The sequence below is a fragment of the Macrotis lagotis genome, chromosome 3 (assembly GCF_037893015.1).
Source record: "Macrotis lagotis isolate mMagLag1 chromosome 3, bilby.v1.9.chrom.fasta, whole genome shotgun sequence".
Lineage (NCBI taxonomy): Eukaryota > Metazoa > Chordata > Mammalia > Peramelemorphia > Peramelidae > Macrotis > Macrotis lagotis.
The window spans coordinates 219,814,913-219,827,141 of NC_133660.1; the positions used below are offsets into that span (position 1 = coordinate 219,814,913).

Genomic DNA, 12,229 nt, shown 5'->3' on the forward strand with positions numbered 1-12,229 from the left:
GCAACTACCTCTCAGGATTCTTGGAAAGATTAAATGAGATAATAACTGTAAAGTGCTTAACATAATGCTTATTGCATGGTAGGTGCTATATAAATGCCTGCTAACTCATAGTAAGTAGGAGCAGCAGGAAGTAGGAGCAATAAGTAGTAGTAGTTAATAGCAGAAGTAGTAGCAGCAACAGTAGTAGTGATAGCAGTAGCACTATTAGCAGCAGCAGCAGCAGTAGTAGTCCAAGTGTTATTATCCTCATTTTACAGAGAAGAAAATTCAGTCTCAAGGAAGTAAATTGACTTTATTCCAGATTAAGGAAGCTAAAAAATATCAGAATAGAAAATCTCATTTTCTGAATCCAAGGCCAGAACACTTTCTTACACTCCACAGCTGCCTCTCACAAATTTATAATGTTCAACTATTAAAAAAAAAACAGTAATGAAAATGCTTTTTGAGTGAAAAATCTAAATCAGTCCCATAACACAGTGCACAGTTTTCTATCCATTTGAAGATAGCATACAAATTATCTTAGACTCTTTATTTTTTGCAACTTCATCTTATTAAACACAAGGCATTCAAATTCTACCACAAACAAATGCCAGACTATTGTACTTTGGAGACAGTTAATGATACCGATCTGCCATTGGCAACAAAGACTATTGCAGTCTCTGGTATCTCTCTGCTGGGATCTTTTCATGGAGCTTTTCATTCTGGTTCTATTGGCACAGAGAAAGAACTGTTTTGACCAAAAATCAAAACAAGTAAATCCTAGGCAAAATATGTCACAGGAACCAAAAAAGATAGTCTGAGCACAGGGATGCATATTCAGGAGCAGAGTGGGCACAGTGAAAAAAGTAACCATACTTCTAGAACACAGATGTAGTATGAACACATGAATGCAACACATGAGTCCAAATCAGAATGAAACGTAATTTGGAAACATTTAACAAAATAAAAAAAATATATAGAAATGTTAATATGTAGTTTTTGAAGTCAATATATGGCCCTTATATGATTTAACAGCCTTCCCTATTTCTATCTGTTTGATACCACTGCTCTAGAATATTCTAGGCACAACATTTGTGAAAGGTACTAATGGGAAGTTAATATCCATGGCAAGTATAAGGCAATAGAGTACCGAGTTACTCTTCATGAATTCACATCATCTGACCAAGATAATCTATATCCACAAACAGGAAAGAACTAGCAGATGTAATTTGTGAGATGCCATCAGTCACCTAAACAATGATGGAAAACGAGAGAAGTTCCACAAAAACAGATGACAAATGTTACAATTTTGGAAAAAATGTAAGAAAACAGAGTTTGTAAACTACAGGCTATTAAGTTTGATTGTAATTCCTGGAGAAACTCTAAAATGAAGAAGGGTGGTAGGCATTTAGAAAAGGAAATAGTGATTACAGAGAGCCACCTTGGCTCTATCAAGAATAGGTCACATTAAATTAAACCAAACTTCCTTTTTCTTTTAAAAGATTACTCAATTAGTAGATAAGAACAATCATATGTATTTAATTTATATAGGTTTTAGCAAAGTTTTTGATAAGGTATCTCACACTATTCTTATGGGAACAAGTAGAAAGATATGCAACAGACAATAAGGAAATTGAATTGATTCAGAAATAGTGAGATGGTTGGACTCAAAGAGTAGTTGTTAATGGTTCTATAAAAACATGACAGGAATTCTCCAGGAGAGAAGCCCAGAGATCTGTGTAGGGCCCCTGTGGTGTTCAATAATATCAGCAACTTGGAGCAAACTACAGATGGCATGCTCACCAAATTTACAAATGACATGAAGCTGGAAGGGGCAGTTAGCAAGATAGAATCTTTAGGATACCCAAAGAGCTTAACAGGCCAGAACCCTGAACTGAACTTAATAAGATTAAATTCACTAGGGAGAAATGTAAAATCTTCTCTTGTGTACAAAAATTACCTTCACAAACACATGATGAGAGAGGTTTGGTTAAATAGCAGTTCTGAGAAAGAAAGAAAGAAAAATCTGATACAAAATGGTAGAGTACCCAAAGTTTGATATCAATCAGGAGCAGTGTGGCAAGCCGAAAATCTAATGCAATCTTGGGCTACACTGTGAAGCATAGCTTCCAGGAATAGGGAAAGGAGGAAGTGATAATCCCACTGTACTATGACCTCATGAGACCTTGCCTAAAATACTGTGTGTAGTCGGGCACTACAATTTAACGATATCGATTGGTTGAAAAGCATCACAAGGTGAATGGTTTTGAGTCCATGTCATAGGAGGATCGAATACAAGAATTAGGTGTTTTTAGTACAAAGAAGGGAAGGCTCAAGTTTGGGGGTTGGGAGGGGTGGAGAGAAGAATGATATCTGTCCTCAGGTGTTTGAAGAACTGTCAGGAATGAGGAATAAGATGGTTCTGTTTGATCCCAGGAGGCAGAGTCAAAAGTAATGAATAAGTAGAAGCTGCAAAGAGGAAAGTCCTATTCCAAAGTTTATTCCATATCTCTCTACTTTTTCCACAAGAATAGTGAGATACTTTATTAAAAACAATGAATAGGAAAAACTTCCTAACAATTAAAGTTGGGCCTGGGTAGAAAAAGCTACTCTGAGTGACTTTCTCCTACTTGAAGGTTTTCAAGCATAGGCTGGATGACCAATTGCTGGGTGTGTTAGAGTGAGGATTTCTTTAACATATGAGGAGGACTTCTAGAACGTTCAAATTCCATTTTGCGGAAAAGTAATGAGAGGTTAAGAGAAGACTAAAGGTAACACCATAGAGGCACTGGTTATAAGAACTGAAGATGTTTAGCCTAATTGTTATTCAATTGTTTTTAGTCTTATTTGACTCATGATCCTATTTGGAGTTTTTGTGATAGAGATACTAGAGTAGTTTGCCATGTGCTTCTCCAGTTCACTTTTTACAGATAAGGAAACTGAGGCAAACAGGATTGTTGATTTGTTCAGGGTCATACAGCTTGTAAGTATCTGAGGATGGATTTGAATTCGGATCTTTCTGACTCAAGGTCCTTTCTGTCCATTACATCACCTAGTTATCCATATTTAGCTCAGAGAAAATATGATGCTTGTATTCCAGTATTCAGAATAATGAAGATGGGAAGAATGAAAATTTGTCCTGCTTGGGCCCAGAGAGAACCAAAAGCACTGTGCCTGAACTTGCTTTCAGATGAACTATTATCTAGACAATCCTCCTCCACCTTGTAATTAGAAAGTTAATTTTTAACCCATGTTAAGACTTTATGCCCATTAAATCCCATCTTATTAAAATTCAGTCCAGTGTTGTAGTCTATTTTTTGGTATAATTGATTCTATGATTCAATGTGCTGGCTATACCTTATAAGTTTGGGCTGTCTATAAATCTGACAAGCATGCCATGATAACCTTTATCTGAGTACCAATAAAGAGTTTAAACAGCCCAGGACCAAAAATAGATCCTTGTGGCACTGCACTAGAGATCTTCTTCCAAGATGACAAGAAAGCATTAATATAAGACTTCCAAAATCTTATGTCTTCCTTCCCATTCCGAGGTTTATTGCCACTACAGTCTGAAGTATAATTCTCATATATTTTCCACCTTTTCTTTTCTCTCATAATGTGGTTTTTAAACTTCGTATAAGTCAATCCATTTCTCTAGGCCTCAGTTTCCTCATCTATAAAGTAGGAATAATGATATTTTCCCAGACTATCTCAAAAGAATTCTATGAGGAATAAACAATATAAAAACATCAATTATTTGTAAACCACAAAATCCTATAAAAGTTTAAGTTCCTATTCCTATACTTTCTTAAGATTTATTTCTATTGCTTCTATTTGTTTCTGAGAGAAACAAAATGTCTTCTCTGATAAATCTCCAGTTACCTAGAAAATTCATCAAAGTCTCTTTCCCCAGGCATCCCAAGGAATTGAGGTCAGACTATGTTTATAAAAGAGAGACCCAACACATAAAATACCTCAGTTAAAATCCTACTCTGTTCCCAAAACATTATATAGCAATTAATTTACCAATACCCAATGTATAGGAATTCATTATTCTCAGAGTCAAATTCTATTCTGGAGGGCAAGGTTAAGAATTAAGGGAGAACTAACTTACTGAAATCATCCAGAACATTCCAAGTAAAACTCTTGATTTATTTCCTATTATTTCCTCTTACTCACTACTAGTTATCCCCTGATCTCATCCTGTCCTCCTTTATACAGGTCATCCTCCATGCCAAAATTGAATTCACTTATCATCTATACTTTCTGGAATTCTTTTTTTCTGTCAAAGCTAAGTTCAGGTATAACTTCTATGAATAGGAAAAGATTGAATGTTAAATTCTGGAAACAATAAATTGGCCACTTGGGCAAGACCATAATGGTGATGGAGTGTAGCATGAAACCCAGTATGTATGTAAAGGTAAGTGGTAAGCAGATCATGGAGTTTCCTTAAACAGGTTGATATTTTATCACAGGAGCATTAAGGAGTCAATGGAAGCTTTTGAGCTAAGGATTGACATGACCACATCTATCAGTATGAATAATTATTGTGGTAGCAGTGTAAAGAATAGATCAGAGGTGGGGAGACTACTGAAATAGCCTGAAATAGTGGGTGGCAATGAGGGCTCAGGCTAAGAAAGATACAGTAGGAATACACAGGAGGAGACAATCAAGATTAATGCGTAGGTAGAAACAACAGGATTTAATAACTGACTGAATATGACATAATAGGGAGACAAAAGTAGTCTTCGAGTATTTAAAAAGTTATCCAATGGAAAACAGATTAGATTTGTTCTACTTAGATCCAGTGGGGCAGAGAGAGGATAGAGATTTCAAAAAGTCAAATTAAGACTTAAAGGAAAAACATACTAACAATTTTAGAGCTGCACAAAAATGGAATAGGTTGCTTCAATGCATAATGATTTCCTCTGCACTGGAGACCCTTGGGGGGAAAAAAGCTGGATTATAACTGTTGGGTATGTTAAGGAGGGGGTTCTGATTCAGATATAGGTTGGAAAAGATATTCTTTGAGGTCCCTTCCAATTCTGAGATTCCATAATTAGTTAAAGGTACAGGTCTAGAGCTAAGAAAAAAGGTCACATATCTAGAAACAGATTTGTGAGTCATCTGCAAAACTGATGCCATGGAAGTAAATGAGATCACCAAGGAAGAGAATATCTTGGAAGATAATAAAGACCTTTGAGAGTACCAATGTTAGGAGTTCAGGAAGATGAGAAGAAACCAAGAAAGCCACAAACAGAAAAATGAAAGAGAAGCATCTGAAGATAAAGGTGTGGCCAACAGTACCAAAGCTACAGAGAAGTCAAGGATTTCTGGATTTAGATATTAGAAGAGAAATGATGGCCTTAATGGGGGCAATTTCTATGAGGTCAAAAGATAACTAATTCTGCCTAATCAGCAGAATTAAGGAGAGAGCAGGCATTTTTAAGTGGACATTTCACCTGCATACTCAGAGGAGGCTAAGCAATGAAGGGGAAGTAATAGGACAGTAGCTAGAAAGTTTTCCAGGCTTGGAAAGACCAGACATGTTCTTGGGCAAATAGAAGCAGAAGTAGGGAAGGAGGGATTGAAGATAAAGAAAGATTGAAGAAAAGACCTCTGAGAAGCTAGAGGAGATGGGATTCAAGGACACAGGTGGAAATGAACCAGCAAAGATATTTTGTTTAGGTTTAGTGAGTAGGATGGACATCATCACTTCACTAACTTAGGTCTTAGTTTTCTCATAAGTAAAATGAAATGATTGGACTACATTTTGTTTGAGGTTTCTTCTGGCTTTAAATTCATGGTCCCATAATCAAAAATTAGAATCAGAAGGCAAGAGGACTTGATGGGGTTAAGAAATATTAAGAACTGGTGGAATAGAGCATTCTGGAAAAGTTCCTACTGATTGGCAACAATTTTCTTTCTGAAGTAGGAAGCTAGTGAAGATGATAGGGGCATGGGTATCACTGGTAGCAAGAAGAGAGGACACAAGTTTGGAACAGTTTCTATGTGGGATGTGACTAAGGGGTACAGTGGGGAGACTATTAAGCAGCAGCTTAAGTTCAACCATAATCATATACCCAAACCTTTTTAGTAGATACAGTCTAACTGATCAACAGTTCTAGAGAAAATTCAAGAAAAAAATGGATAGTGGAGAATTCCCTGGAAAGGAGGGCATGTAGTTTGGGACTGGCAGCAGGGAATCACATAAAATACACAAAACAGGGCACATCTGTACAATGTCACAAAATGACACTGGCTCACCTGGCACCATCCACTAAGGCTGCACATCAGCTTAAAGAAATGACTGTGCCCTCTTATGAAAGTGAAGTACGGGGATGCTAGAGATTATCTGAATTTTTCTAGACAGATGTTTCATCTCATTTTAATTTTGTTTCTGCTTAGAGAAAAGAGAGATTTTTTAATTGACCAATTCTGTCAAGCTTTATGATTTTGTTTAATAAGGGAAAAAAAGAGTAGAAGAAGGCTCATCTGTTGATATTAAAAGTACACTTTGCATTGAAGAAAATCTTACTGTGATGTCCTGTTGCAAGTGGGGATATCACTAAGGTCTAAAAGTCAGCAATAATAAATACTAAAGCATCTGAGCTATTCTTCCATTGAGATTTATTTATAAAGCTTTTATTCAGGTTCTAATATCAAGCCCCTTTTCAGCCATTCACCTGGGGGGAAAAGAAGTGTTCTAAGGTAAAACAAATCATGACTAACAGCTTTGAAGTTGCCATCAAATTAATATGATCTAAGGCTGCTTTAAGAGAGAAGCTATGAGCCCAGAAGAAGGGACATGATAAGCCTTAGGAAAAAGCATTGGCTTTCAGATCAGAAGAGATGAGATTCAAATTCTAACTTTGACACACTCGCTATCTGTGTGAGCTTGGCATGTCAATGGCTAGCTAGATAATATCTGAGAAACTGTAAGCAGGATAGGGAAAGGACCAGGCATCATGCCCCACTAGGATAATTTGAATAAATTGGGGGTGTTTAGCCTGAAAAAAGATGTTTTAAGAGACTTAAAATAAAATCATCTCCCATATCTGCTTTAAGTAAATCTTACTGCATTAAGATTTACAATGCATGACCACAACCCCATGATGTAGGGGATTGAAATAATTATTATCTATATTCTACAGATGAAGATTCAGTCTCAGAAAAATTAAGATCCTTCCCCCAGAGCCACACACTCAACAAAAGGGTCACTAATAAAAGTAATAGCTGAAGCTGAGACATGCCCACATTTCTTGACTCAAAGTCCAGAGTTCTTCCCATCAAGTTGAGTTTCCAATAGTTTTTGGAAATGATCAACCTGATCTTATCCCCCAAATGAACTAGATATTTGAAATTATCTAAACTGGTTATTCCAACATCATCCACCAATCACTGGACAATCACTAATCTTCCATATTTCTTCCCTGTTTCAGTTGTGTCTTTGTCTTTTATTGGTGTTTGCCCTTCATTCTTGAAGAATGATGGCAGTAATACCTTGGCATGTATGTGAGTTGGATTTGAGTGAGCGGGGCTGTGCTAAGTCACTGGTCTCACTTTCTCCTCTAGAGTCATATGGGTCCAGTGGCCAGATAAGAATCAGGATAACTGGAGATGGCCTTGAATGTGAGGCAGTCAGAGTTGAAACAGGGTTGAGTTAGTGGTGACTTTCTGTCTATAGAAAAAGACAGATGAACATATTTGGTTTAGTTGTATTAAAGCACAAGTTTAAAAAGTTATGAGGCCATTTCCTTGGGCTTTTGTTTAGAAGTTGGCATTCTGCAGCTCATTATCTCAAAACTGGGCAAAATGCCCAAATACATCTTTGGGAATCTGAGCTTTCACCTTCACTAGTTACTAAGCAACAATAGGCTAGACAGAATGTATTCAATTCTTCTCAAAACCATCTTTTTGGGAACAAGGAGAAATATTTCCCTTCATCTTTCTGTCTGTCAAACAGAACCCATCTAATCTGCTGAATCTGTCCTCAAACGGTCAGACAAATTCAGATGAAGTATGAGCTGCATGTGCTCTTGAGAGAGATGTGGATAATGTTTAAATCACAGAATCCCAGAGTTGGAAAGGACCTCAAGAGACCCCAGCACATCACACCTGGAAAGGGTCTGAGAGTTTTTCTCATCCAACATCTTTGTTTCTCAGATGATGAAACTGAGATCCAGAGAGGACAGGTCCTGCTTACACAGTCTGTAAATAGACAAACCTATATTCAAACAAGAATTCTCTCTAAAACATCCCTAATGGGCCAGGTTCCTCCTTATACTGTTTAACAGAGTTTCAACACATGCATTTTTTCAACAAATGCATTTTTCGTGTATTTTGTCCCAGAAAATAGAGCAAGGAGGAGCTTCCAGGAAAGTCATGAAGAGAAGCGCTCTCTGCATATAACACACTCCCATAACACTAACACATGGTCATCCAGCCTCCCTTGAAGATGTCTCATAACAGGAAACCCAATATCTCCCAAGGCAAGTCAGTGACTTTTTGTGCAGTTCTAGCTGTTAGGAATTTGCTGCTGAAATAGTATTAAATCTTTCCATCCAACTAACCTCAGTTCTAACCAGACCAGCCCATCACTCCCTACACTATTCTCTCCACATTTCCCCAGCAGCCTTCCCCTCCATCCCTACAGCCTTTCCCTCCCATCAGTGAATTCTTCTCCAGGAGAAACCAACCACCCCACCTACACTCATTTTAAACTCTGCCCAATCTATGACTCTCTAGACTACTTCTCTACCTTGCCCTCCTTGTAGGAACCTTCCCTTCCCATACCTTTCCTGCTTTTTATTTCCCTTTTGCATGTGGTTGTCTCTAAATAGAACACAAATTCCTTGAAGGCAAAGATTATCTTTTGCTTCTATTTGTACTCTTACAGCAATGTACAATGTACAATATTTGATAGATACAAAGCATTTAATAAATACTCTGCTCTCCCCATAACTTTTTCACATTGATAGTAATCCTGCACTTTGGCAGCTCACATTTCTACATCTCGATCAATCTAGAGTATTATCCTTTTTTTAGGTTTTTGCAAGGCAATGGGGTTAAGTGACTTGCCCAAGGCCACACAGCTAGGTAATTATTAAGTGTCTCAGACCAGATTTGAACTCAAGTACTCCTGACTCCAGGGCCAGTGCTCTATTCACTGTGCCACCTAGCCGCCTCCAGAGTATTATCATTAACAGCACATTATTAATCTAGATAAGAGACAACTTTAGAAAACATGAGAACTGGATTCAAATATCTGAAAAGATGCCATGATTAAATGGGACTTTATTCTAAACCTAGATGAATAAATTAGAAGCACTGGGCACAAGTTGAAAAAAGTAGATTCAGGGCTCAACATAATGAAAAACTTCTCAATATAATCAGTGGAACAAGCATCCTTGGGAAGTAATGAATTCTCATCACTTGCAGGTTCCTCATGAAGACTGGATGACAATTTATCTGGTCTACAACAGTAGAGAAGGTTCTGACTCAAATCTTGGTTGGACTATTAACTAAGAAGCATAAGAAATTAGCCCAACAATATAACACTAAGAACTACATCCCAGTGACCAAAAGATGTCAACAATCAGTTCTCAAAAAAATTGCAAAAGATTAACAATCAATTTGCTTCAAATCCCTAATATTAAGAGGAATGTAAATGAAAGTAACTCTAGGTTTTGCCTCCCAACTAGCAAAATGGCAAAAGTCAAAAGAGATGGAAATAATCAATGGAAAAGTCATACAAACTACCTCATTTATTGATGATGAGACTATAAATAGCCCAACCATTCTGGAAGAATTTAGAATTATGTTCAGAAAGGAACTAAAATGTCTATGCCCACAGAACCCAATGCTAGCATATAGACCAAGGAGGACAAAAATAGGAAGGCAGGTCTTATATACATCACAGGATTCATAGTCATACTTTTTGAAATGAAAAATAAAATTGAAAATAAAATAGATGTCTATGAGTTGGAGATTGTCTAAAACTCACAAGTGAATGTAAGAGAATATACTGTTCCATAAGAAAACTATAAATATGAAGTATACAGAGAAGTATTGGGAAGAGGAATTAATAAAATGTAAAACAAGCAGAACCAACAAAACAACATACCCAACTACAATTATGCAAATGGAAAGAACATCAATAAAAAGAAATTAAAAATGCAAAGTATCCAAGTCATTTAAGAATGTATCTGTGATGTAAGAGAATGACTCCCCCAACCCTTTTGCTGAGAGAACAGAGTATACATTGACAATTTTTTCAATGAAGTTATTATTTTACTGAGTTTCTATTTTTTTCCCTTCAAAAATCTTTGTTATATGGAAAGACTCTGAGAGGTGGAAGAGGAAGAATATGTGAGGAAATTCAAGTGATGTAAAAACAGAAGACAAATAAAAATTTATTTTGAGTACAGTTATCTCTTCTACATTGTGACTTTCCTCCTCATGGTTTCACAATAGATCATGGGTCAGCATAAGAAATTAAATGGCAATTTGGGGGGAAGATTTACAGAAGTTACAGATAACATGTAAAGACCAACAAATACAGAAAAAATTTAGAGACTCAAAAATGTATAAAATATATGTATAGCATTGTATAATATCCTCTCTAGTACAAAGAGAGGGTCAAAAGCTTCTACAAAGATATTCCAGATTATGGTGGTGCTGCAACCCTAACCCTGGTGATGTGGAAGGGCTAACTGTCCATGGTACATGAAGAAGGATTTTTGTAAAGGACTATAAATTGAAGTATATAGTTATGTTGGATTCTAGTCTCAGTTCTGCCTCTGATTTACTATTTGGCCTTGGGCAAGTCACTTACCTAGCTCTGTAGCTGTGAAAAAGCAGGTTGTATTAATTTATCTCTAAGGTCCCTAAGATATATTTAATATTTAACTACAAAATAGAACTAGAATTTCAGAGTTAGAAGTAATAGGATTCAAAACTAAGGAGAATCTAAAGGGATATCTAGTCCAATACATTTAATATATATAGAGGGAAAAACTGTGCATGAAAAAAAGGGAAGTAATTTGTCCAAAATCTTATATGGATTTAGGCCAGAATCTAGATCTCCAGGCTCCCATTCCTCAGGGATCTGCAACATGAACAGTTTTCCAGGGTTATTAAAGTTTAGGCAAATGACTTGATCAATTAAGCTCAGTGCCATTTTAGATAACAGTCTTATGTAAGAACAGGTCATAAGACATTCCTAGTGGCAAACAATTCTAAAGCTGAAAACTAACCTCTATCTAGGACACCTTAACACCATACTTTGCAAAAGGGCAGGCAGGGAGCTGGAGGACAACCCCACTGCAGAATGCTTTGCCAATGATTTATAAAAGTGTTTACATCCTAGCACTGGTGTCTTGGGAACAGTGAATGCAGCTGGTTCAATAACATTCAGCATAATGGGGGTGGATTTATAGGTAAACACAGATTGAGAGGCACACGGTATTTGCTGAGCTTAGCACCCAAATGTGAGGGATGATATCAAAGCTGGGCAGAGTCAGAAAAGGGCTCCTCACTACCAGAGCTCTTTCAAGCCCTCTGTCTTTCAAATAAGTTTCTGAGAGAGTGACAACATTCTATCAGTGGAGGAAAATAAAAGTCTACTTCACCCAGTAACATTTTAAATTACAGAATGCAAGCAAAGGTTGGTAGGCAAAGAGGGTCACCCATTAATCTTCAGTAAGTCCAGAATACAAAGAGCCCTAAATGCAGTCCTCGTCCTCGATACCCTGCCCCAACTGCCACTACCACCACCCTACCCCACCCTCCACCATCACACAGACCAGTCACATAATGATGGAAAGAATACATGGAAGTAAGGGCAGCTAGGTGGCACAGTGGATAGAGCACTGGCCTTGCAGTCTGGAGGACAGTTCAAATCCAGCCTCAATCACTTGATACTAACTAGCTGTGTGACCTTGGCAAGTCACTTAACCCTGATTGCCTCGCATTCAGGGCCATCTCCAGTCATCCTGATTCATATCTGGTCACTTGATCTAGATGGTTCTGGAGGAGACAATAAGGCTGTTGACTTAGCATAGCACCCCCTCACTCAATCCAATTCATGTGCTTATCATGGCATCACCTCCCTGATTGTCATGGTCCCTTCAAGAACAAATGACAAAACATGGAAGTATCACACCTTAGGCCTTATAAAATGCTCCTTCCCAAAAGCCTTATTTGGAAGATAATTAATTACCAAATATTTATTAATTACCTGCTACAT

The 12,229-nt window shown here is 37.3% G+C and overlaps 1 protein-coding gene across 2 annotated transcripts in view; it reads right to left on the bottom strand.

The window, feature by feature from the left end:
* DOK7 (docking protein 7) overlaps positions 1 to 12,229 on the bottom strand; it is a 116,263-nt gene that overhangs the window by 80,850 nt on the left and 23,184 nt on the right. The gene's annotated exons all lie outside the window — the stretch shown is intronic.